Below are 23,758 nucleotides of genomic sequence, written 5' to 3' on the forward strand. Positions count from 1 at the left end.
CTCAACTACTGGGTTTTGGGGTAGCATTAGGAAATCATGAGAATCCAAATCCCAATTTCATACAGATTCCAGATTCACTGCAGGTTCCAGAATTTCCTGAAACATTCTTCCAATTTATCACTCAGGATTCCCTTGCCAAAGCTAATAAAGTAAATTCCTTACGGAAAAGCCACCAGAAGCACCACCGCAAATAAGATCAAATGATGCCCGCCCTTTGCACCAAACATATAAACTGTTACTCACACAAGACTGTGCTGGAGGCAGCTCTCAGCTGACGCCGAATCCGTGAGACTTCATTATCCCCATTTTGGATCGAGTGTGAAGACCGTCAGCAAACCAGGGCCCCACACTGTCTTCAGTTGACTGTCAACTTCAGTTGACTTCTTTGACCGTCTTCAAACCATGTGAAGCAGAGAACAGATCCCCTGACGTCTGCCTGAACATTTCATTCCCACCTCTGTCTTGGATATTGAACACCCTCAGAGCTACTGAGTCACCCGCATTTCCAGGTCATTAATCCAGCCACCAGGATAACATAATTATGCCATAAAATGCCTTCTCAGGGCTTTGTCATACTCAACAAGGAAGCTCAGAAGGCTAGGTAAGCCCAAGAAAGGGGGAAGCGTCCTCCAAACAGACAAAAACCAAGGAAAACTGTGTAGAGACTCTCTCAAGAGAGCAGAAACACAGCCCGCTGTAGCCTTTCAGGCCCTGCTGGCCGCAGCCCAGCTTTAGGTGGCACCATTTCCACAGATGCATCCTGCTGGGCCCATTTGAAAGGCCCTGCTTGTGAGACACCCACCTCCACTTCCAGCTCTTGCAAGACCCGCTGCAGCCCCACACTCCACCCCGGGGCCGACTGTGCAAGTCTCCCTGGTGAGACCCCTCAGAGCCTGTGCAGCATCTGAGACTCTGAAACACCAAGGATCCAGAAACGCACAAAAACCCGTTCTCCTCAGGCTGCTTTCTGGGTTCCAAGTGGTCTTCAGAACGAGTCCTACATAAACCCCGGGCTGGGGAGCCAGCCACGGCCCAGCAGCACCCAGCTCATGTGCTCCACCCACCCCACAGAGGACCACGGAGACCCCAGCACGCTTGGTCCACGGGGCAAGACACCAGAAACAGCCACAGTTCAGGGTTCTACCACCCGCCCCACTGCCCTAATTACCTGCTGTGATCTGAATTCTTATTGGTTGGGAAGTTGATCTCACAGCTCCGCTGCCCTAATTACCTGCTGTGATCTGAAATCGCATTGGTTGGGAAGGGGATCTCACTGCTCAAGCACTCCCTACTGCCTCCTTGCAAACAACAAAAAATCCAAATCCCCTCTTAAAGAACGTTTACTATAACCTCAAAACAAGACCCATCCCCAGACCAGGGAAGATACATGCACATCTGACATCTGGTGGGAGTCAGTGACTGACGCCACGGCTTCCGTGTGGCATGTGATGCTGGAGGCCTGTCACGGTGACTCAGGCTGGGGTCTGAATAGGGATCTTCCAAGCAACTAGGCAACCAGGATGCACCCCCCGAAACCCAAGTCCCCGTACTCATGTACCTGTCAGAAATCCTACGTGGCCATGGACACCAGTTGTGAAGCACGACCGATCTGTGTCCTGTGGCCCTCACAACGTCCGTACATGCCTGGGCCCAGCACAGGCCTGCACAGCACCCTGCTCACCTCCAGTGGGGCTCTCTCCTGCCAAGGGGGATGGCCCTGAAGTCCGTTGAGATTTCCAAAGCTCTACAAAGTTGTACTTCCTCCTGCTTGTTTCGAAGGCCTAAAGCCCTGAAAACACCAGTGAGAACTGACCTAGCCTCTTAAGGTAGCTCAAACACCTAAACATAAGGCCATTTGTGCCATTCACTAAGACACACCACTCTGTAATAACCCTCACCACAGCCCCTCAGGGTGGGTCCCAGAGGCGGCTGAGGCTTGTGGACACGGACACTAACGAAACCAAAATCAGAGTACGCAGGTGCAGTCAAGTCATATGACTTCTCCACTAGAATATGCACAAACGTTCTTCAGCAAATCTGATCTTTGCTTTACCTCCCTCCCATGACCTCAAAAGGAGTCCACCACACCCACAACAACCCCACTTCAAAAACATAATTCGTACTTGCATTCAATTCTGGGCATTTGGAATAGACCTAATGGGGGATTAAACCTCTCCTCCAACCCATTGCTTAGTCTTCTTAGAGGATGAAGGATTTTGCATAACACGAGTCAGCACATAAAAGATCTTATATAGAAACATACTTTCAAGTGGTCCTCATTAGTGATTCAATATACAAAGGACCCAACACACAGCACAACGTCTATTAGAAGAATGATTAACTTGTTCCCCTAAAAATCCTCATATCTACACAGAAAAAAATACCCTATACACATTTTATCATTCTTTTAGTATAGTCATGCAAACAAAGGAGTATCACAAAAGCAAAAGAACACATTTGGTTTGACTCACAGTTCTAAATTTAATATAAAATTGCTAAAACCACCCAGACAAACATGACTATGAAATATTTAACGATCTTCACCTAAATTCAAGTCACCATTCAACCACCAATACCTCTGCTCTCCCGAGAGGAACTTTCCAAAAGTAAATTCTGGAATTAACAGGACACATTTTTCTGGTGATAGAAATTAGGAAGAAATTGGTTGAAGGCTGTTCCTTGGCTGTCAAACTTTTTCTCAATATTTTGTAACATAAAAGCATCAAACAGATCTTTACATTAACTTACAATCTATCAAGCAATACTGGAGCAAGCCTTAAATAATAGCCACATTCTCTCAGGGCTGACTAACATTAAATCAGCATCAGTCTCATGTCTTGCAGCATCCATAGTTCGTCTTCTCAAAACCACTTAAGATTTCATAATTAACGCAAACAATGGAAGTCATCTCCTTGATCTTTGTGATCTTTGACATGAAGGGGTAATTTCCCCCCAAAATAGTACCTCTTTCCTTGACATGATTTAATCTGTGGTTAGAGTGTTTAACAGGACTGTTTTTCCTTCTTAGAAAATAAAATATACACCTTTCCAAGATGAAAAACACTAACTGATAACGCTATAGCTTAACCAGGTAAAAAGCGGGTTTTTTGTTTATTTTTTAAGTTAAAAAAAGAACCTAACTGCATCTTTGGACCTTATGTGAGGCAGTGTCCAGGGTCACTGGGACCCCCGCTTGGTCAGTGCAGCCGGGTACCAATTAAAGACAGAAACCCAAGCGTTCACTCAAAGCCCCTTCCCAGTGGTTCATCCTAGTGGAAGCCATAGCCACAAAGGAATGCGGCATTCCACGGAGGACATGGAGAATAGGCTGCTTGAGAACATCAAATGGCTCACGTCCCCCGAGTATAAAGCCAGTGACTGCTCCCGGCTTCAATGCAGCACCATCCACAGCAGCCAAGGTCCAAAATCACCTGAGTGCCCATCAACAGGGGATGAAGGAAACGTGGTCCAAACATACACAGGAGCAATATTCCACCACACAGCGGAGAGCCCTGTCATCCGCGACAGCATGGATGGAGCTGGAGGACATTACCTTAAGTAAACGAGCCAAGCAAAGAAACGGCGCGTGTTCTCACTCATAAGCAGGAGCTGAGAGCAGATCTCGTGGAGGCCAAGAGTAGGTGGCCAACAGAGCCCACTCATAAGCAGGATGGGCAGAGGCTGGTAACGGGCCCAAACACACAGCCTAATGGGAGCACAAGACCTACTATTGATAAATCAGCAGGGGGATGGCAGTGGGTCATCTACTGTGTATTTCAAAACAGCTAGGAGGGAATAACTTGAACATTACCAGCACAAGGGAAAGAAAATATTTCAAGTGAAAGACATCCCAAGTACCCAGATTTGATCAATATAGGAATGAATCAAGATATCACATGCACTCTGAAAATATGTACACATACTATGTATCAACAAAAACAAAAACCAATGATAGAACCATTTGCCAAGCACGTGCAGGAGAAGAATGGAAAGCCTGACATGGTGTGGCTGTGTGTCCCCACCCAAATCTCATGCTGAACTGTAACTCTGTTGGAGGTGGGCCCTGGTGGGAGGTGATTGACTCATGGGGGTGGTTTCTAATGGTTTAGCACAATCCCCCAAGTGCTGTCCTCATGATAGTTCTCCTGAGATCTGGTTGTTTGGAGGTGCATGGCACCTTCCCCTTCACTCTCTCCCCTCTTCCAGCCATGTGAAGACATAACTGCCTCCCCTTCACCTTCCACCCTGATGGTAAGTTTTCCCAGATGTAGAAGCCTGTCCAGCCCACAGAACTGTATGCCGATTAAACCTTTTATTCCTTATTACCCAGCCTCAAGTAGCTCTTTATAGCAGTGAAAGAACAGTACACTCCTCAGGACCAGCAATGTTTTCCTCCTACCCAGCGGCCAACAAGGTCCCACACCCTAGCTGGTTTTCCGAAGCCTTTTCCAGAATGCTGAGGCTGTTTTGGGGATACTAACTTACCCCATCTCTAGCAAACAGGATGGGGCATCCTATTTGCCTCTTACCACCTTTCTCAGAGAGACCCCACCTCTGAAGCAGCCTCCGCCAGGGGCCTCCTTCAGTAGCAGCAAAGCTGAGTACTCCTTGCACTTCCCTTCTTCTGAACAAGTAAACATCTTAAGCTTGTTTTTCCATCTTCCCAGCTCATTGACAAAAAATCTCTTATGCTTTGTATTTTCCTCACACACACACATAGAAGAGAAGTGCCGTGAGGGCAGGGGCTCTTGTTTTCCTGAATCTGAGCCTGGCCCTCAAACGCTAGCCGAATTCGTAGTAACACGGTATCCAGAGGCAGAAACGCAAATATCCCCACGACTTCAAATACCCTAAGGATCTAACAGGCTGAGTGACCCATGTAACTATGGTTTGTGCTGAGCCATTCAACTGGTGTCCAAATCCCTGTCCAAATGAGCTCTTTAATTTCGGGACTTTTCAGACAGCTGGTTTTTGTTGTTCTGTTTTGTTCTGTTTTTATTAAAGGGATCTATTACAGTTACAATCAAGAATATCCCAGGCCGAGTGTGGTGGCTCACACCTGTAATCCCAGCACTTTGGGAGGCCAAGGTAAGCGAATCACCTGAGGAAAGGAGTTCAGGAATAGCCTGACCATCATGTTGAAACTCCCTCTCTACTAATACAAAAATGAACCAGCCATGGTGGCAGGCACTTACAATCCCAGCTACTCAGGAGGCTGAGGTAGGATAATGGCGTGAACCAGGAGGTGAGGCTGCAGTGAGCCAAGATCATGCCACTGCATTTCAGCCTGGGCTACACAGCAAGACTGTCTCAAAAAAATAAAAATAAACCAATACGCCCACTTCGTTCTTCACCAATGTCAGATACATCAGTTAAAAGAAAAAAAAAAAGAAAACATGCTTTTAAATTTTAGTGTTGAATTTAACCATATCTTTTAAGAAGATATGAAGATAGAAGTTCCCCAAGGATCGGGGGAGAAAAAAGCAGTTAAGACAATTTTGAAACCTCAAAAGAAAAACAAGTATGGGGTAAGACCTCAAGGCAAACTTTTTCTTTGCACTTTGATTTCAAAAGAACAGAGATGCCCAAAATATGAACTCTCCCATCTGCATTTTATATTCCTCTATGTCCTTTGAAAGGCTGGAGATGGGATCCCAGGTTACAAAGTACCCGGCCACGCCTCACATCAGGCTGATTCCTCTACGTCCTTTGAAAGGCTGGAGATGGGATCCCAGGTTCCCAAGCGCCTGGCCACAGCTCACATCAGGCGGCATCTTTCACAGCCATTTACTCCCCTGACTGTGCCTAGAGAGCTCTGTGGCCAATTTACACAAAAAGGTCCTAATTTACACACGTTCATTACTTTGAACAAAGTCTCAAGAAATGAGACAAATATTGACACTCCACAGACGTATTCTCTTCCGAAAAGTGTCAGGTTCCCATGAGCCAGGCAGCTTGGTTACAGAAAGCACTGGCTGACTTGCTGGTTTAATGTTAAATGCATTTAAAATGTTAAGTAATCAGGCCCCCCTCCCAGTGGGTGTGCGCACTGAGCTGGCTGCAGTAGTGATGCACACTGACCACGTTCTTTCCTTTGGTTTTGCTTCAAGCAGAGCACCCCACACCCATGAAGAAGCCATAGGACGTCATCGAGGACTAGGACAGTTCTAAGGAGAGCTGCAGGCTGACTGCCTCGTATGCAAATAGTCTCTCATTTCAGAGGAAATCACTGAACAGAGTTCATAACACGTGAATTTTAAAAATTCATATTTCTAATTTCATCCCATTAGAACTTTTGAAGAACAGATGTGCACCTGCTCCAAGTCAATGAGAGGACACTCAGACAGTCCGTCACAGGTCCTCAGCCTCCATCTCCCACCTAGAAAACGTCAGCTCAAGCCGATCACTGCGCAGTGCGATTTTCTATGAATAATGTGCACGCCTGCATCTGAGCTGAGATGTGAATGTGTGGAATGTGCCTGCCACGCCCAGGAGGAACTGCAGCAGCTGTGGGGACACAAGCCGCTAAGGAATCTGATTTGGAGGGAACTCAAGGCAACTAAAACTAGTTCCACTGATTTTTCTTGGCAAGGCTTGACCAGGTAAACTTACCACTGTTGCTAATTCATGGTAACTGGGATGGGGACTTAAAAGTAATTAGAGCAATTACAGAATTTGCTACTCAATTACAATGGCACAGATTCCTGAGAATGGAAGAATTGTTGCCCAGGAATAGAGTTCAACAGGTCCTCCCCACGCCTCGGGAAATATGGCATTTCCACTCACCCCTGCTTTGGTCCCCAGGACACCACCCTCCTGCTCTCTGCCATCTGATGGCATCACTCCCCACAGCTGGAAACACCTGACCTCTTGTCACCCTCCCATCTGCCCTGCCTTCCTCCAGCCTGGGATATTCAGGGATGCCCACATACAGGACCAGGAAACCAGGGTTATCCTAAACCAGTGCCTGCAAAGTCCTCCATGGCAGGACAATCACCAACGGTCAATACTCCCAGAACCTTCCACCTCAAAACGGGAGCACATCTGGATTCAAGCTGACAACGCTGCATTCTCTTTGCCATGTACACACGGAGGCATGTCAGGTTCCACCTAAAGGTATCATCAGGTTCCACGCTGGTCAGGAGCCCAAGCCTAGTCACCCTGCATCTCACTTCACCATCCAGAGAAGCCTGCACTTTTCCTCTGGTACACAGTGTGGATGGTGGATGCATTTCCCATGAAGACTCAGAGACGGGAGCCTGGCCAAGGCGGCCAGTCACTCCAGCCCCTGCAAGGCCTGGATGTGCCCTTCTGCTGTCTGCACACAGTACCACAAGTCTAGCAGTGCTGGCTCTGTGGTGGGATCCATCTGGGCCTGCAGAGGACCCGGGGCACAGGAACCGTGCAGCCTGGCTGCAGCCAGAGGCCTAAGGGATCCCCAGGAGGCTCTCCAGCCAAGGTGCCCTCACCACAGGTAGAGCCATGCAAGAGAACTGCCGGCTGAGCTGGAAACGTCCCAATCTGCTCAGCCAACTCAAAGGCAACAGCCACCTACAGCTGCTGAGCCCCGAAATGTGGCCACTGGACCTGAAAGGCTGAATGCGGAATTTAATCTGTGAAGTTCTTTTCAAATGTGTTGGGCTATGTAATCAAATCTTTATTCTAATTAAATTTAAAGGAGCCTCTGGCTATGGGCTCCCTCATGGGACATCACAGCTCCAGGGAGTAAGAATGGGAAGGAGATGCCCAGAGCCTCTCTGCATTCTCCACGGTAATTCAACACGTCATCATAAGGACAGGCACTGCAGCAGGACAGGTGTGTATGGGAAGAACTGGGTTGGCCCTGACACAAGCATGACCCCAATGGCATCACAACTGCCTCAGCCAACAGGCAAAAGACAATGATGCCCACCTGGACAGGCCACTTGATGTGATGACTCACCCCAATCCCTAGTCCCAAGGCAGCCAGAGGCCACCCGCTGCTCATCCCAGGTGAAACAGGCAGAGCTGCCCGAGCCCTCAAAAGCACGCACAATTAAGCAGGCAATTTCTGCGATTCCCACGACACACGTGACACTCCTCAGAGACAGACACAAGCTTCTCTGTGAAAGTGCAGAGGACTGTGCAGTCCCTAGGCGGGCTGCTTCTTCCAACGATCGGGGAAGAAACCACATCCATTTCCTTGTAGGAGAATCATTTGAACCATGATTAGACAGAGACAGAAGGTGGCTGATGTTATCAAGTCACCAAGCACCGCACGGCAGCTTCTCAAGGAGGGCCTGGAAACTTGCCGCCACCCGCGTAGGGGCTGCAGTGTTTACAATGGAGACATGGGTGACTGAGGTCTGCCTTCCTCAGGAAAACTAAATTTGAACTTTGACCAGTGAGGGATCAGTCATTTACAGTCACTCACCCTCAATGTAGAAGAGGGCTCAAGACACTGCACCAGATTTCAACACTCAGGGTTAGGGTCAAATTCACAAGTTTTACAAAATGTACTTATACTTGGGATGCCAAGAGATGTAGCTTCACCAGCACCCCCCGCCAAGGGTTTGCTTAGCCCCTTCACCAGTGGATCTCACCAACGGATGACACATCCACGCCTCGTCCATGGCAGCACAGAAAAGCACATGGAAGGCAGCCACTCCCACCAAGCTTCCTGGCTTTGGTGTTTAAAATCTGCATCTCATACGTGAGATTACACTCCTCTGAACAGACATTGCGACTGTCATTTCACCCGAAAGGGCTTTAGGAAATGACACGCAGCCCAGACGCCAGAGGTCGCCGGCCGCTTTACTCCAGCCTAATTCCTTTGTGCCTGTATGGAGGCTTCAGATACAGCCCCGTCACATTAATGACTGTATAAGCTGCTCAGGGCATAGACGAACTCAGTGCTGAATTTTTCCATTTATCGCCCCTTTGTTTTATCCAGAAGACAGCTGAGAAAGGCTGGGGCAGATCATCTCCTCCAGTGTAATGACTCCACCCACTTCTCTTCACCCCAGGTCACCCCTCAGTCGCACGCTTTTGAGAAACCAAAACAATTCTGTTCTCTTCACTCTGGGTTCCAAGTACTAAATTCCTCCGTTTTCTCAATTAGATTATCAAGCAGCCATTTGTAATCTGGACTGCAATCTGATACAAAATTTAAAGCTAATTTAGGTTGCAGTAATAGCTCCTATTTAGGTTATAGACAAGACATGAAAGATAATTTTCATCTGTTCATAGGATCAATTTTGTAAACAAACCAACTATTCAAGCAATGATTGTCTTCAGTCAGATGCAAATTAATTTGCTCATAAAAGATTTTCCAGTAGGAATTTTCAAATCCATGGTCTATTTCCTGAGCCTGTCTCTGCACCTTCCCCCGAGTGCACAGCAGGACTTCCCAGGGCATCCCATCAGCAGGCCCACTGAAGAGAACAAGCCCGCAGCCCCCAGCCCCCAGCCCAAGAATCAAGTCCGAGCCCCGAAAGCCCCTCATCCAGTGGGGGCTTCCTCACCAGAACAGCATCCAGAGGTCTTCCAGAGTTAATGCCACGTGTGCGTGGAAAGTAGAGTGCTGGAAGGGCCACAGTGGACATTCTACAAATGCAAATTCCCTCCTGGAACAGCCCAGCAACCTTCTGTGCCTTTCTCAAAGTACCCATGCCAGGCAGGCGTAGAGAGTCTAATGGGGTACCTAGGAATCAGCATTTAACACGATTCTGATGAAAAAAAGTTTGAGGCGCCGGTCAGCGCGAGGCTGCCGTGAGCCTCCACTCATTTGCAGGCTCTGGAGAGACACAGATTCAGGTAACAGGCCAGACAGGACAGGACAAGGATGGGGAGGTGGAGGTCAAATTCCGTGGACAACCGACCACCCCACCATCCCCACTGAGACTCCATGATTTAAGGAGAGGCAAAGCCAGGGAGAAAAGATGCCCCCACCACACGAGGGACTGAGATTTCACCTAAAGCACGCAGCATATGATTGAGGGCCAAGGTTGGGCAAGCCGGGAGCACAGAATGGGGTTCACAGGCCCAGAGGTGCCCCCCACACCCAACCTCCCAAGCAGTGCCTGTGTCTCCTGCCTGGTTTATTTCCTGCCCCCCTTCTACTGTGGTTTCTCAGAAGCCCCCTGAAACGCAGGACCTCTGCCCACCACCACCACACACCACTCTCTACAAGCTTGGTGGACTGAAAAGAGCAGGTCAGGTAAGAGCTTGGCTCTGGGACCAACGTCCTGCCTGAGACATTAGTTCCAACCCACCCAGCTGTGATGTGAGCCCGAGATTTCTCAAATGAGAGATGGGAAGGTAACTGAACCCACTTCCCAGGGTGGCTGTGGAGACCAAGATCACATATAGCCACACCTCGGCGTCCAGTACACGTGGGACCCCAGCCGTGTTGCCCGATGGGAATCCCTCTATGCCCCCTGTGCTACCAGAGCCAACTCCCAGCAGTAGCTGTGGAGGGTGCGTCCTCTATTCCTACTCCACTCACCTCCCATTGCTCCACGCAGTGACCTTCCACGGAGCAGCCACCAGCAAACCCGGCCCCACCGGATAACCGACCACCCACCTCCCACTATGGGGCGTCTTCCACTTGCAGTTCCGAAGCAAGCCGAGAAACCGCCCTCAAGGGCGCTCACCTCTTCCTTATTGCACGTAATGACCTGCCACTCAGGACCACCAGCAAACCCGGCTCCACCATCCAGGCTCCGGGGGATAACTGACACCCCCACCCCCCACCTTGGGGCTTCGTTCCACTTGCGGTTCCGAAAAGGGCCGAGAAACCGCCCTCAAGGGCACTCACCTGTTCCTTATTGCACGTAATGACCTGCCACGCAGGGTTACCTGCAAACCTGGCTCCACGGTCCAGGTTCTGGTGGGTAACTACACCCCTCCCCCACTTCCCCCTGGGGTGTCTGGGAGGCTCAGAAACTGCCCTCCAAGGGCACTCATCTGTTCCTTATTGCACTAATACCTCATTTACAGAAACCCACTTTGACTTCCAGCACTGCAGGTGTGACAATTTAGGAATCCTGCTTGCTTGCAAGCTCCAAGAGCTTGAGGTCACGTCCACCTCACCAGCATCCCAGAGACCCAGCACTGTCCCACTGTTTAAAATTCCAAAATACTCTTTCAAAATGCTATTGGCATTTGCTTTGTGCATAAAATGCTAAAAACCCTCAAGTGAAGCATATCTCCAACAGTTTGACTCAATCAGAACATGTGAGTTACATATCTGCCAAGTTGTAAAGCCTCATGCATTTATAACATTTTATGTATGATCAAATGATTAATATAAATTATGAAACTAACAGATTTTTTTTTCAGCATTAGATGACCAAAGGAAAACTGGGTTCTGGCTGGCTTGCGGGAACGTAGAGGCAGACATATCTACTGACACACCCGAGGTCCTTCCCACTGACGTGGCCTCATCCCAGGCCCCTCACCCAGACGCCCGCATGCACCTGGAGGAGGAAGCTGACCTGCCCACATTTCTCAAATGCACAGCTGTTGCTCACACTGCAGATGGAGCTCAAGGCACGAGCAGGCCACCACGCTAAAATACCACACTGCGTCCACGCCAGGTGACGGTGCTTTTCACTCCATCCCAAAGCCCCATGTGTGAGTTTATAGCCATGACTATTAAATGGATTTTTAGACCCTGAAGACATACTGTTTGCTTTTATGTAACAAAGTTAAAAGACTACCCCTCAGATATAGGCTCTGAAACTGGAATATTTGGGAACAGAGCGTCTGCCAGATCAGGATAAGCACTTGGGACAACACCCCATGCCCTCGGTCCACACAAACCCATCCAGACCAGAGGCCTCCCGCACTGCTCTGGAATTTCTGTGGATTTCTATAAATGAGGTATTAGTGCAATAAGGAACAGATGAGTGCCCTTGGAGGGCAGTTTCTGAGCCTCCCAGCCACATGGCCTCGTTCAGGCTGAAGCCACACCACCTCCAGAAACACTGTCCCTCGCGGAGGGATGCCTGGCTTCTCCCTTTTTCCAGAACTTAAGAAAACCTGAAAGGACAGGTCTGTGTAGCAAAACACAAACTACTTGCCATTCCTCTTCCCAGTTCAGGCTGTAGGAAGCTCATTTCAGCCCTCACCGTGTTCTGACTGTGGCTTGGTTCCCAAAAGAAATAAAGTCCGAATTCTAGTCCCTGTCTCCTGGGCGGTGTGGCAGACATATATACCTTCAGTTACATGAGGAAAGACGTGGCGAGCTCCCTTCCTTCAGTAAAACTGCACGGTTCCCAGAACCCTGATGCCATCTCCCTCACGCCACTGTGAACACCTGGACACAGCACATTTCAATGCGTGCACCTTCGTGGACTAGTTTTCTATTTCTCCACTAAATCACCCCAAATTTAGTGCCCTAAACATTGACTTATTTTCTCACATCTCTGGAAACTGGAGTCCAAAACAAGTCCCAACAGCTAACGTCGAGGTGTTAGCAGGGCTGGCTCTGGGAAAGCGACCGTCTCCTTGTCTCCCGCAGCCTCTAGAGGCTTCCGCATCCCCTGGTCCATATGGCACCCACTGTCTTCAGGACCCACAGCGGCCCTGACGGCCCCTCAACAGGATGACACAGAATGTCAGGAGCACGGGCTCAAGTGCTAAGGCCACGCCTCCCCACCTTCCCAGCTCCTCACGCACTCCCGTGTGAGCTAATATAGATTCCACTTCAACTAGTGTCACCTGTGTAAGGGGTAAGTGCCCAGCTGTGAACTGGTTAACCTCACCCACACAAACCTCGGGAATAAACTCACAGGCCATGGACCACTCCACAAGCAAGGAGTGACCACCTGCTCAGGGACCTCCATGCCTCAGCAGAGCCCTCCAGTGCCTCTACGTGGGCTCAGGGACCGGCGGGTGTCTGCAGCGCCAGAGGGTCCTGGATAAAGAAAAAAAGACAGCTCCCATGTCGGGAGGCACCCGCCCGCGGTTGGGTTCCCGGTTCTTTAAGTAGCCCAGGTGGACAAGCCGTGCCGCGTGCAACTCCATCACCAGAATAGTGGCTGCACGTGACGAGTGCACGGGTGGCCACCCCTCAGCCCAGCTGGCCGCGCTAAGCACATCACCGCCGTGACGCCCAATCAGACTCAGCTGCTGGCACAGTCCAGGCATCCGCCCCCAAGAACATTCTGGATCACAATTCACAGTAGTGATTGTGATCAGGGTCACACGTGGATGAATGTATTCACAGGAGGATGCCACAGCCGATCTGGCTGGACTGAGAGCATTTCCCACTGTACCTTCTTACAACACCATTTTATTTGCACTTTATTAAACTTTTATGGCTTTTCTTCTGCCTATCTACTTTATGGGAGTGTTTCTTGTTCTTACGACTGCAGCGATACTTCAAGCTACAACTATCAATGTGTAAAATTAGTTTGGAAGTCGCCTTATCATTAAACATTTCACAAGCAAGCAGTCAGAGGCACCTAACCCGGAGGCCTGTTTTCTTCTCTGAGCTAAACCTACGTTGGACTCAAAGAAAATGCCACACGGAGAGGGGCTGGATCTCCAGCACCCATTCCTAGGGGGCCTCCTGGGGAGCAGATATGGAGGGAAAAGCCCTGGGCTACGGCACCGTCTTACTAAAGAAAAGTCCATTTGGGTAAATGGAAGCACCAGACTTAAGAGATTAAGTAAACCGTGAAAAGAAACCACTAACCACAGCTTCTCCAAAACAGAACTAAACTCCCTTTAGTTTGAATTGGAAAAGCAGAAGTGATGATCAGGATACAAAAAAAATGACAAAGTATCTGAACACAGGAGAATAAACAAGGGCCACCGTCTCTTCCTGTGTCAGTGGGAGCCTCGCATCTAAGCTGGATTTAGAAGGTTGCTACTTTGAACGGAAAGTTATCTTCAACCCTAGTTTGTAAGCAAGCGGAGCAGAACGCTTCAATTATTTCAAGGTTTAGCGGTAAAGCTCTGCAAGTCTCACAACCATTTTAATTGGTGTGAATGTTAAAGTGACTCAATCTGTTGGCTGGAGTATCCAACGGCTTAACCACGGGGTCGTGTTGGAAAATTATTCCAATTTCTTTTGTTTTCCTACTGAAGATACATTTGAACGTTCTTGTAGTTTGCAGTTGGCTGGTTCTGATGTTTGGTCCTGAGGAGGCCCAAGTACCTGGAAAGGAAGAATCTGAAACCTCAAGACACTCGAGTGCTGTCTGGGGAGATGGAGACCCCAACCTGAGGGCCACTGACGGACTCAGCACGGGCACACACCGCCCGAGGCAACAGGCCACGTATTTGCCGCTTACAAAACAACATAAGCACACACCCCCAGGTGTGCACATACGCTCTGTACACGCTCACGTCTGTCCGTGCCAACACCAACACACAACCATGAGGTATGCACACATGCTCTGTACACATCTGTCCCCGGCAACACCAGCACACACCCCCAGGGGTGCACACACGCTCTGTATGTGCTCACATCTGTCCATGCCAATGACAACACACATCCCCAGGTGTGCACACACACTCTGTACACGCTCATGTCTGTCCATGCCAACAACAGCACACACCCCCGAGGTGTGCACACACACTCTGTACACATCTGTCCCTGCCAATGCCAGCACACATTCTGTACACACTCACATCTGTCCCTGCCAATGCCAGCATACACCCCCAAGGTGTGCATATACGCTCTGTACACGCTCACATCCCTCCCTGCCAATATGTGCACAGCCCCCCCAGAGGTACACACACAATCTGCACATACTCATGTCTGTCCCTGCAGCCTGAATCAAACAGTCACAGAGAGACAGAGGAGGAGGAGGAAGGACGCGATGGGCACTGAGGTCCTGGGCCAGTTCCCCTCCCTACCTCAGGAGAGACCCCTAATGTGATCCTGCCATCAATCACCCTTCCGCCTCCATCCTCCATCCTCCCACATGGATGAGGAGGACACCCACTGCACAGAGCTGTGATGAATATGAACAGATTGCAGGAGCTCACGCCAAGGTGCTGAGCACCGGGCCTGCGGAGTGCTTCTTTCTGCTGTGGCTGACATCATCAAACTAGAGGCTGATACAGCTTCCAGAGAGAAAGTCACTCCCTGAGAAACTGAAACGTGTGACCTAGGAGCCTGTGACGGTCTAAGAAGAAACCAACAAACCAAACGACTTTGTTTGTTTTTCAAACACCATAGCCTGTTTTTTCTTTTTTTTTAATGCTCTACCTTGGGTATCATTTAGTTTAATTTCAAAGTAAGTCTAATAAATACACAAAATCATAGGACTGAGCATGGAGCATTGTTTCACTTCATGTCCTCCAGCCTTTAGGACACATTAAGGAAAGACATGATTCCAGGATTCCCATTAGAAAGGCTGCCCTGAGGCAACTGCTGGGGCAGCCAAATTGCAGCTGTTGATGCTGCCCCCAAGCTGCTTGGATGAAGCAGAAGATTCCAGAGGTCTCTTCTCTTGTGCCCCTCGCCCAGGAGAGAAGGTTGGGGGGAGAAAGGTGACAGAAGACAGGAAGAAGGAAGGGGGAGGGAGGGAGAGAGGAGGGGAGAGGGAGGGGGAGAGGAGGGGGGAGGGAGGGAGGAGGGGCGTGTTCCATCCACCAAGGCAGCCACACTGCAGAGAGAATGGAGGGTGTGTTGCCTCTCAGGACAGCAAGTTCAAGCTGTTTATAATTGGTAGCATAAACAGGGACCAGCAGAGGACAGGGCTGTAATTGGAGGTGACAATGTTTTATTTTCATAGTTGATATTGAGGACTTGGACCTAAAGCACTGTGCCTTGCCCTTTCACCAGATGGGCCATGCCTCTCTATACTTGAGTCTATTTGACTAAATACCCGATATTGACTAGGAATTATGACGTGTAGGATACCCCTTACCACAGTAACATAGAATTGACGTTCTAAATGCAATTTGCTCAGGGACTGGCTTCTAATTCTGGGTGGGAATGTTAAGCTCAGTCCCGTTCAATTCAATAAGCATTTATCAAGAAACTCCTACACCAAGAGCTGTGTTAGACACTGGCTATGGGGTGATGGAGATACGAAGATGTGGAATTAGAGCTTGAGAAGCTCAAATGCTTTCATTTAATTCCCTAATGCAATTACCTAGCTTCAACCTGATGGCTGTAATGTCTAAATTCACTTTTTCTTTATTCCAGTTCTACATAACAAAGCATAAATAATCACAGAGGAATGATTCTGTGTTGGACTATTCAATGGACAGAGAAGATCATTATGACCGGCGTGAGACACTGTCTCCGTTCCTGGGGAGCCCGTGAGGTGGCTGCACGGAGCACACGCATGAAGATTCAGAAGCACGAGCGGGCGCAGTCATCTCCCTCCAGCCGCACTTGGTTTTCATGAGGACGCGTGCAGGGTAGAGGAAGACACCGAAATGCTGTGGCGCTGAGGGGAGGAGGGGAGGGACGCAGGGCGGAGGGCTGGCCACCACCCCTTGCATCCATGCCCCTATGAACACTGCCAAAATCAGCCTCAATGGGGAGAAGTGAAGTGGGTGAAAGAGGTGGACAGACTTGGCTTCCATGGAATTCACAAATTCCAGTCATTAAAAATACCTTCTGAGTTTTCATCTGGAAAACTTTGCAAATGTATTTAGGGACAAGAGGCAGAAGATGAAGCCAACACACTTGGGCTCAAACCGCCGCCCTTCTACTTCTCTCTGCATCCAGGACCCGCCCTTAGCCCCTGAGTGCGAGGACCCGGAGCTGCCCAGCTCAAGGATGCAGCCCCTGACCAGAGGAGGGAGGCGCACAGCGGGGTCCCCAGCACGTGGATGGCAGGATCTGTGCTATCTCAGTCCCAGGGCCCCAAGCAGGTGGGAAGAAGATGACATGGCTGACAATATCAAAGGGGCTGGATTCCTCTTCAGTGATATGGTTCCTCTTATCCAGGGGGTGAGTGGATGACATTACTCCCAGTAAAGCAGGAACCATACAACCACCCTGGGATTTTGTCCTTAATAACCACAGGGGAGAGGTGATATTATTACCAGTATTGCAAGGGGTGTACACCCCTCCTGTGTTATTGTTTCTTATATCCAGGAAAGGAGAAGATGATATTAGTACCAATATTGAAGGGATGGACAGTCCCCATGGGATATTGTTCTAAAGATACAGGTTGAAAGAGGATGAGATTCCATCCAATACAACAAGAGGTATACACCCCACCTGTGATATGAACCGTAAAACCTAGAAGAAGAGAGAATGACATTGCTTCCAAAAACACACGGGGTGTACACCCACCCTGTGATATTGTTCCTGTCATCTAAAGGAAGAGATGATGATGCTACTCCTGCTACTGGAGAAGGTACACAACCCCCTGTGCTATTGTTCCTCATAACTTGCGGGGGAGAGCATGATATTACTTGCAATATGACAGTGGCTTGAAACCCAGTCTGTGATATTGCTCGTAATTTCCAGTAGATAAAGTATGATGTTCCAGCCAAGAGAGTAGTGGGTGTACAGCCGCCCTGTGATATGTCTCGGAATAATCAGGGAAACACAGGATGACATTATCCCAAATCTCCCAAAAAGTGTACACCCATTGTGTGATATGGTTCCTAATATCCAGAGGTGCAGATTGTGGTATTTGTTCTCCGATCACAGGCTGTGTACACACAACCTGTGAAATTGTTCCTAATATCCTGAACAAAAGAGACTGCTAATAATGGACACAAGTTGCGGCAGGGAGTAATTGGCTATTAAGATCCCCATCGCAGGGGAGTGAGGCACCCCCCTGATGTGGGGAGTGATAGCCCCCTCTTCTCCCCTGGTGATTACGATCTAAATCACACAGCAGCTCAGGACACCAGCCCTGCCCCAACCTTGACCCAGACAGTGGGTGTCATGGGACCATCTCAGGGTGGGTGGCAGCTCAGCTCTAAGGTATCCCTGCTGCCAAAGACCAACAGTTCCTGCTTGTTTGAATCTGGCCACAGGGTCTCCGTTGGTGAGACAGATGACCATGAGGCAGACACCCTGAAATCTAGCACGACAGAGCTCAACGCCCTCATGAGAGGCACCATAGCACTCAGACTTAGCAGACATACTAGTGAAGGCCACAGCATGCCCTGAGTGAGGAACAATCTGACCAAGATCCTGGGGTCCTGCCACACAGCCCTTAAACCAGGGACTGGAAACTGTTTCCCTAAAGAGCCGGGAGTCAGTATTTTCAGCTTTGCCAAGTGATCTTTGCCTCAAGGATGCAACTCTGCCCTGGCTGCATGACAGCAGCTTCTGCAGGTGGCCTGTGAAGGGATGGGCATGACTGCACCCCCATCAAACTTTACTTATCGACATGGAAACGTCTCAGTGTCGTGAAGTGTTATTTTTTTAATTCGTTCAACCATTTGGAAATGTAAAATCCATTCTTGATTTACGGGCCAGAAGAGCAGGCAGGGACAGGCTGCCCCTTGCCGACCTCTGGAATGAGCTTAGAGAAGGAAAGGACAGGCTGGGCCAGTGCAGCCTCCTCACAGCGGATTCGCTGCAGGAGGATCCTTCTTAGCAACCACTTCTCATCCTTCATCTTGGCTTCAAGTGCAGTTCAGGTGGAGAAAGAGAGAACAGAATTGGCCTCAGCAACAAGAAGGAAGGAGATGCAGGGTCAAGCAGCCGTGTGGATCGGTCACACTCGACATTCACACCAAGCGGAGCACAGGCAGGACCAGCCTGGGGGTGCTGAATGGAGGCTCTCTAGGGTGGGGGACCTCTGGGTGGGCAAGATTCTCTACCTAAAACTCATATAGAGGTTCTACACAGCAGTAGTTACAGAAAACACACACTAAGAAAAAGGCCAAAATAAAAATAGGACACCAAGTTTGGCCAACTGGGTCTCACAAGCCAGTAGGTAAGAAAGCCCAGGAGGGCCCACCAGAGGAGCTGGGGGTGGGTTCCTGCCTGCAGGGACCCTGGCACACCCCATTCCCACAGATGAGGACCCAAACTTTGGGGAGGAAGCTGTCAGAGTCACCAAGTGAGCTAATCAGAACTGGAGCCACAGAGCAGGTGAGGACCCTGGCCACATCCCCGTATGGGCTGAGAAGCTGGGGCGGGGGCAAACCCCCAGGGGCAGATGCAAACAGTGGACCACAAGACTTCCTCCTGCCCAGAGGATGCTCAGCTCTCAAGGGACCACCAAGACCTGGAACCCAGGGACACACCACCTGACCATCATACCCACGCCTCCCAGACCAGGCAATGTCCAGTACAGGCAGGCAGTCTGGGCTTGGGACCGGGACAGAGGTGGATGGTCCTGCTAGGCAGGCCTCCTCCTCCCTACCAGCTGGGCTGGTTGCACTGTAGTTTTGGTTCTGGCAACATATTGCTGCCCACTTTGGTCACACCAGTCCCTGGTTCCCTGGCTAGACCCAGTGCTGTCCAACCCACCTACACAGACCCCACACACCCTGTGCCCACCAGGCTCCTGTCAGCCAGGAGGACCTATGCTCATCCCCTGAAGTATCCGTGGGAGCCTGCATCCCACAGGGACCCACAACTCGGGGCCAACCTCCATGGGGCCTCTTGGTTGTGGTGGTAGGGGCGGGGGGGAGTTGACCTCCAGCCCTCCCATACTGGCCACTGGGTTTTGTGGGGATCATTCAGTCCTGGGAGCTTCCTGGGGACCCCAGAAGGAAGAGAACAGGGTGGTCATGGCAGCCTCAGCCCCAGGCTCTGGGCCCAAGTGTAACAGAAGGAAGAGAACAGAGTGGTCATGGCAGCCTCAGCCCCAGGCTCTGGACCCAAGTGCAACAGTCTTTAGGTTCTGGTTTGATTTGGGCGGTAACAACAGGTCTTGTCATTCACACAAGGATTGGCTTCAATATAATGCATCAAGGGACTGTGGAGGGCACAGATCAGCCTCCAGCCCAGTTAAACCTGGTGACGTAGGCAGTGCAGGCTGGGGAGTGGAAAAACTGATCCCTGACCTCCCCACATACCCTGCCCACCAGATGCCAGTAGCGGCCAGGGATCCCCGACTTCAGGCAGAGGCAGGCAGCACAGTTGCTGCCTCCTTTGATCCCATCCCAGGGTCCACAGCCCCTGGAGAAACCTGGCAGGGGCTGAGTTGGGAGAATCAGGCAGGGGGATGCCAAGTGAAGAATGTGAGGGACTGGGCATGAGGGGCACTAAGGGCACAGGGTCTCCTTCCCCTGGGGAGGGGGCAGTGAGACATATAGTAGCCAAGCCTCCGCAGGCACCACCCTGCTGCCAGGCACACGTGGTGCCCATACCCACCCCAACGGCTGCGGGAAGGTTCTTCATCAACAAAAGGGGAGGATGCACCCACACCCACGTAGGCATTGGTGCCCACACACATCAGAGAAGAAAATTGCTGCTGTGCCCAAGTTGTTGGGAAAGGGGCAATGTCCCCTTCGTCCCCATGGTGGCTCCAAAATTACCTGCTCCTGCCAGCACTCCCACCCCCAACTCCACAAGCTGTTGACCTGCACCACAGTGCCATGCCATGTGCCAGGAACAGCTCAGCAATACAGCTCAAAGGGTACTATCCTGGAGCGGTTGTGCTGGGCAAGGGACATGTTTCCTAGTCACAGAGGTTTTCCTTCTTTACCGCTCACTGGCCCTGTGCCTCGGTTTCCCCCACTGTGGCACAGTGTAAAAATCCCATCTTGAAGGCTAGGAACCAAGAAAGGTCACCACACCTGGTGAAACGGGCGGTGAAACTCCCTGCCTTGGACCTCTTGCTCCAGGACTGATTTCCACTGGGACATGGCCTTGCCAGCATCCTGGGGAGGGCTGCATTCCTTGCCTGGGGAACATTGCTCCCGGTAAGGGATCACTAAGTTGAGGCCCCTAATGGATTGGGGGCGGCACAAGGGTAGAATAGATGTAGCCCCATCATATGGGCCTATGTAGACCCCAGAAAGCAAGCATAGAGTTCAGACTCTTGTCTGAAGCTGGCCACCTGAAAGTATTTGCACTTTGGGGTGTGATGAGGGCCTGGGGTCAGGGAACAAAGTGTGCTGGTTTGGACACGCAGGAGGTTCTCTGCAGCTCTCTCAGGTACAGGGTATGTTGCCAAGTATATGCTTTTAAAAACCCTAGGAGGAGGGGGCACCCAGATGGGGCCCTGAAGTCAAGGGCAAGGTCCAGCGTTTCTACCTCCCCAGCTGAAGACAGGCTGGAGGACAATTCTCCAGAGTTTCATAACAAAGAAGAGAAAAAAGAAATCAAAAAGACCTGGAGGACAGGCAAGCTAATGAGGGCCTACAGGGATTACCCTGCCTTATCCTCAAAACAAGCCTTCCCTATCTGTCCTCTGGGCCAGGTGAGGAAACAGGTCACAGTAGGACATTCAGACCCTGGGCAGGCAGCTGGCAGCCTGGAGCCCAGGAGGTGCAAACACATTTTCACTAAGGCACATCATGCACAGCCCTAAATCCATTCAACCTTGAGTCAACACAGCACATGCTTCTGTGAGCACAGGATTGGGGCTGGGGTTACAGATGAACAGCATCTCAAGGCAGAAGAATTTTTCTCAGTACAGATCAAAATGGACTTTCTTATGTCTTCGTCTTTCTCCATAGACACAATAACAGTCTGATCTCTCTTTCTTTCCCCCACACAGAGAGTGTCACCCTGTATGTCAGCCACTGGGGGACAGGCTTCAGCTTACGCCCACCTTCCAGATTCCACCCTCTCACCTTGGCAGAAGCTGGCCAGGAATTGGGGCTAATGGATGGTTGGGGTCTGCAGATGACACCATGTTCAGGTCCCCATGATGGCCTCACACATGGGTGGTGGCCCTGCAGTTCCAGGTGCAACACACACGCCAGCCTCTGCTCGGACACTGATCTTTGAGGAGGGGGAGCAGCAGAACCTGGGAACTAACCCCACAGTGCCACTCACACCCACAGATGATTCTCCACAGAGGCATCAGGTCTCGGTCCTGGTCACCTCCCCCTGCAGGGCCTCAGCTCTTTCCCGGGACTCATGTGGTCCTTCCTCACATGCAGCTCTGGTAGGATGCATTGCTCTGTACCCAGAGGCTCTGAGGTGACAATGGCCATGATCAAGTAGAGTGCAAGGGCACAGGCTGGGTGTCCATTGTGGGGACCCTGACTGCAGCACTCCCAGGCTATCATCGGGCATGCTGGCCCCCAGGCTTAGCTAGGGCACCAGCAGTAGGAGTGCACTGCTCTGGACTCTGCAGAAGGAGGACAACTATCACTGCATCTTCATGTTCTCCTGCTGGTGTCACTCTGTGCTTCTCATCTCCTGGTTGTAGGATTCAGGGCAAACTTTCTGAAGACCTTGTGGGAAACAGCAGAGTCCAGCAGAGAAGAGGAGAAAAGCTCAGCTGCAAAGATGAAAAAATGGCAGGTGTGACATGGGCCCCCAATCAGATTCTGTATTTAAATGAGGTCTTCCGGAACACCTGCTCTCATTGGATAATACTTCAAATATATATATATATAAATATACATACACACATATATATATATATTTTTTGAGACAAAGTCTCGTTCTGTAGCCCATGCTGGGGTGCAGTGGCATGATCTCGGCTCACTGCAACCTCCGCCTGCCGGGTCCCGGTTCAGGCAATTCTCCTGCCTCAGCCTCCCAAATAGCTGAGATTACAGGCATGCATCATAATGCCGGGCTAATTTTTTGTACATTTAATAGAGACAGAGTTTCACCATGTTGGCAAGGTTGGTCTTGAACCCCTGGCCTCGGGTGATTCACCCACCTTGGCCTCTAAAGTGCTAAGATTACTGGCATGAGCCAGCATGCCCAGCCCATTGTGGCATCTTAATCACAGAGGAAAAGAAGTCCTGGACCCAGCATGAAGATGATGGAAAGGGGTAAGAGCAGCTCTCTCACCTATGGTGTTGCCAGGCGCTTCCAACTTTCTACATAAGGGACACTAAATAGCTTTCCCAACAAAAACAACTGAGATGTTGGGTAAAACCTACCAAAATGCATCTTTGTAAGTGCATTACTGAGCTGGTATTGAAGGATGGAATCCACAGCAGTCAATAAAGAATTGGCAGGAACCAAAGTGGATTTTTTTTTTCTGTTTAGACAGTTGCACAGAGGATGGGGCATCAGAAACAAAACCGGATGTCTCTCCAAAATGAGGTCAGAAATCTGACATCTTAGACTTCAAATAAAAGCCCACCTCAGAGCAGGAGCAGCAAGGACAGCAGCTGTCCCTGCATTGGTGCTGGGTGGAGGGAAAACCACTGACCCTGAGAACTGATGAGAAGCCGTCCTCCAGGAGTTCATGCTGGAAGATCTCGAGAGCATGGGTCAAATCGACGTGGCAACAGGCAGCTGCTCACTTCACCTCTACCCCATGTGAGTGAACATCTTTGCTGAAACAATTCAACCCTGTCCTCAAAATATCTTCCCACATAAAATTCCAAGGAAGATAAGTCCGCGTGCAAAACGTTACAAAACTTAAGTAAACAAAGTACTTGGATACATCCAATAATTCAAGAAACAAATTCAGCAGAGCCACAAAAATCCAAAAAGTGGAAATATCAACTGCTGGCAAAGTATCCACTGCTGCTGCTCCTGTTAAGAGACTGTATTTCATAAAAAGCTAGACACGCCCCTCTGTGGCCTCACAATTGCCTTCTCCGGTATGTCTGCCCTAGAAATGCCCTTGCACGGTCTTCTCCAAGAGACATATACGAGGCAAGAATATTTAGGCAGTGATTGTAGAAATAGAAAACACCTGAAAGCCATCCAAACACACCTCTATCAAGGAAAAAAGCT

This window comes from Macaca mulatta, chromosome 11 (assembly GCF_049350105.2).
Source record: "Macaca mulatta isolate MMU2019108-1 chromosome 11, T2T-MMU8v2.0, whole genome shotgun sequence".
Classification (NCBI taxonomy): Eukaryota; Metazoa; Chordata; class Mammalia; order Primates; family Cercopithecidae; genus Macaca; species Macaca mulatta.